Source organism: Sus scrofa, chromosome 1 (assembly GCF_054392235.1).
Source record: "Sus scrofa isolate SSC_HxYL_T2T_F1_AM1 chromosome 1, Sscrofa_HxYL_maternal_Yorkshire_Landrace_v2.0, whole genome shotgun sequence".
In the NCBI taxonomy this organism is placed as follows: Eukaryota; Metazoa; Chordata; class Mammalia; order Artiodactyla; family Suidae; genus Sus; species Sus scrofa.
This window is the reverse complement of record NC_139383.1, coordinates 156,259,318-156,263,172: the sequence shown is the minus strand read 5'-3', so window position 1 is coordinate 156,263,172 and position 3,855 is coordinate 156,259,318. Positions and strand designations below refer to the sequence as shown.

Genomic DNA, 3,855 nt, shown 5'->3' with positions numbered 1-3,855 from the left:
TTTTTAGGGCTGCACCTGCAGCATATGGAAGTTCCTAGTCTAGGCGTCCAATCAGAGCTGCAGCTGCCAGTCTATGCCACAGCCACAGCAACCCTGTGAGATCTGAGCTGCATTTGTGACCTATACCACAGCTCACGAGGCAATGTCAGATCCTTAACCCAGTGAGCAAGGCCAGGGACTGAACCTGTGTTCTCATGGATACTAGTTGGGTTCATTACCACCAAGCCACGATGGGAACTCCATTATGCTTGCCAGTTTAGATACCATATTTGTCAATGGGTAATTTCCTACTTTTCTATTATCTTTGACTTCACCAGTGAGCTTTGAAAAATACGGACTGCTTCACGAATTTGTGGGTCATCCTTGCACAGAAGCCATGCTAATCTTCTCTGTATCATTCCAATTTTAGTATATGTGCTCCTGAAGTGAGCACTATATCAGGTCTTAACCCACTGAGCCACAATAGGAATTTCTCATTCACGTTTATATAAGCATATATATTCAAATACAAGTGGTTTTAGTATTTTGAACAAATTGTTATCTAGTAGATCAATTAAGAACAAGAAAATTAATTTTATTTTACTTTCACTTTTATCTTCACTTCAATGCTTTTCCTTGCTTTATGGAAATCCAAGTTTCTTACCTGTATTATTTTCTTTCTCTTCAAAGAACTTCTTTTACCATTTCTGTCTAAGTAGGTCCATTGGAAACAGATCAACCTGTTTATCTGAGAAAGTTTTATTTCTCCCTCACTTTTTAAAATTTTTACTTTAGTTTTATTTATTTACTTATTTATTTTGCTTTTTAGGGCCTCACTTGGGGCATAAGGAACTTCCCAGCTAGGGGTCGAATTGGTGCTGCAGATGCTGGCCTATGCCACAGTCACAGCAACGCAGGATCCAAGCTGCATTTGCAACCTACACTGCAGCTCACAGCAACACTGGATCATTAACACACTGAGTGAAGCCAGGGATCAAACCCGTATCCTCATGGATACAAGTTGTGTTCATAACCCACTGAGCCACAACAGGAACTCCCTTCTTCTTCACTTTTGAAGGATACTTTCACAGGGTACAGAATTCTGGGTGGGTTAATATTTCATTCTACTCCCTTCCTGCTCACATGTTTTCTGAAGAGAAGGCAGACATTTTTCTTCTTTTTGCTCCTCTATAGTTATGATGTTTTTTTCCTCTGGCTTCTTTCAGGATTTTTTTCTCTGCCTTTGATTTTCTGCAGTCTGAAAGTAATATGCCTCGGTATAGTTTTGGTTTGGCTTTGTTTTGGAGGGGAGGATTTGTGTTTTGTTTTGGGAGGGGGTTGGTGGTTGATTTTTGGCTTGGGTGTGGGTTTTTTTTTTTTTTTTTTGGCATTTATCCTGGTTAGTGTTCGCTGAGCTTCCTGGATCTGCGGTTTGGTGTCTGACATTAATATGGGGAATTTTTCCATTATTATAATTTCAAATATTTCTTTTGTTCTTTTCTTTCTTCTCTTCCTGGTCTTCTCATTGTGCATATGTTACACCTTCTTTAGCAGCCTTTAGTGTCTCACAGTCTTTGGATATTCTGTTTTCCTTTTAAAAATCTTCGTTCTCTTTGCTTTTTATTTTCCGAAGACTCCTTTGATATCCTCTAGCCCAGAGATTCTTTCCTCAGCTGTGTATAATCTAGTAACAAGCTCATCAAAGACATTTTTCTTTTCTGCTACAGTGTTCTTGATCTCTTACATTTATTTCTGGCTCTTTGTTAGGATTTCCATCTCTTTGCTTACATTGCTTACTTTTTTCTTGCATGCTGTCTACTTTATCCACTAGAGCACTTAGCATATTAATCATAGTTGCTTTAAATTCTCAGTCTAATAATTCCAATATCCCTGCCATGTTTTATTCTGAAGCTTGCTCTGTCTCTACAAACTGCAGCTTTTTCTTTTTTTTGTATTTTTGTTTGTTTGTTTTTTCTTTTTGATATGCCTTGTAATTTTTTTCTTGACAGCCAGACATGATGTACTGGGTAAAAGAAACTGCTATAAACTGGTCGGAGTAATGTGGTGGTGAGGTGTGTGTGTGTTGGGGACAATGTTCTATAGCCTATGGTTAGGTTTCAGTATTTAGCAAGCCTGTGTCTCTGGGCTGTGACTTTCATAAGTGTCTTCATTTTTTTTCTTCTCTTATGTGGGACAGGATGGCTACAGTGGAATTATTTCCCTGCCCTCATGTCAGTTAATAATACCCCTGATAATATCCCAGAAGATTATACTCTGGTCAACTAGTTTTCCCCAAGGTCAGGTTTTGTTAAGAGGAGAATGCTCTGGCATATTTCAAAATGGGTCCTCTCCCCTCCTTCTCCAGAAGCATGAGGGGATATTCCTCAGATAAAAACCTGGTGGAGCTCCTGGAGGCAAATTTCACAAAACTGTGGAGACCCTCCTTTGACTGGGTCCCCCTGGAGCTATTCACCATCAGAGTTGTATGCACTGAGCCTCCAGCAATTCATCAGTCACATTTCAAGTTTTTATACATTGGTCTGGTTCCACAGCAGCTTCCAGCCATCAATCTCTGCTCCAGAAGGCTGCTTGTCTCTCCCATCCCAGGGGCAGTGGCTGGCCTTGAGTACTCCACTCTCTCAGGGATCCAAGAAGAGTTATCAATTTCTCAGTCTGTTGTTTTTCTTTTGGGGGGCTGCCCCATGGTACATGGAGCTCCCAGGCCAGGGATCAGATCCAAGCTGTAGCCATGAATTAAGCCACAGCTGTGACAACCCTGGCTCCTTAAGCCACTGTGCTGGGGATTGAACCTGCATCCCAGCACTCCCAAGATGCTGCTGATCCTGTTGCACCATAGCAGGAGCTCCTGTTCAGCTTTTATTATTGTAACAGAGTGTTAACTTCCCAACTCCTTACCTGTAGAACTGGAAAAATCCATAAGTTAACTCTTTTTTTTTTTTTTTTTTGTCTTTTTGCCATTTTCTTGGGCCGCTCTCACGGCATACGGATGTTCCCAGGCTAGGGGTCAAATCGGAGCTGTAGCTGCCGGCCTATGCCAGAGCCACAGCAACGCAGGATCCGAGCCGCATCTGCGATCTACACCACAACTCACGGCAATGCTGGATCCTTAACCCACTGAGCAAGGCCAGGGATCGAACCCGCAACCTCATGGTTCCCAGTCGGATTCGTTAACCACTGAGCCATGACAGGAACTCCAAGTTAACTCTTAATAGCTCTGCACACACTCTGCCTCGCTCAGAATCCTGAAAGGGTTAATCTATATCTAGTTAGTAGTTGTACAGGCTTGTCTGGTTTCCACACTTCTTTCAGGCTGGGGAGAATCTGGGCAAGCAGGGTCTGGCCAATGTATCAGACCTGAGCTGACCCAGGGGTTGGGGAGTCCCTACATCCCCAGAGGGCTTGGGAGGGAAGACAGTTGGTGACTTCATCACACAACCAACTCTGTAGAAGCAAAACCACTTCTCCAGATGCTATCTCCATCCCTAGCTTTCAGGTGCCCCAGGGACTGGCCCAGGACCCTCCCATGGTGCAGGCTATGCCTGTAGAGTCTGTTTGGCAGGATAGGGAACAGGTGCAAAAAATTCTAGGGTTGTGCCATCCAGTGTGGAGGTGATGGGAGAGCAGGAGGAGGAATCACTATTAGATGATTAGGCCACAGAAGTCTGTTGCAAAAAACTAGACTCTGAAACCAGATAAGACAGTGCAAATGAGAAAGGTAGGCAGTGAACTGGAGGGCGAAGGAGCAGAACACCTGTGGGCCATGGCAATGGGGAGGCTCATGCTGCTCCCTTGCCAGTCACAGGGTGACATTTGCTGCCTGAGCCCTCCGAGTGTTGTCAGCTTTCCCTATTCTCA

At 43.5% G+C, this 3,855-nt stretch overlaps 1 non-coding gene across 1 annotated transcript; it reads right to left on the bottom strand.

The window, feature by feature from the left end:
• Positions 1–326: 326 nt before the first annotated feature.
• Positions 327–433, bottom strand: LOC146406809 (U6 spliceosomal RNA). Its single transcript, XR_014833296.1, has one exon. It is a non-coding gene; the product is annotated as a U6 spliceosomal RNA (small nuclear RNA).
• Positions 434–3,855: the final 3,422 nt, after the last annotated feature.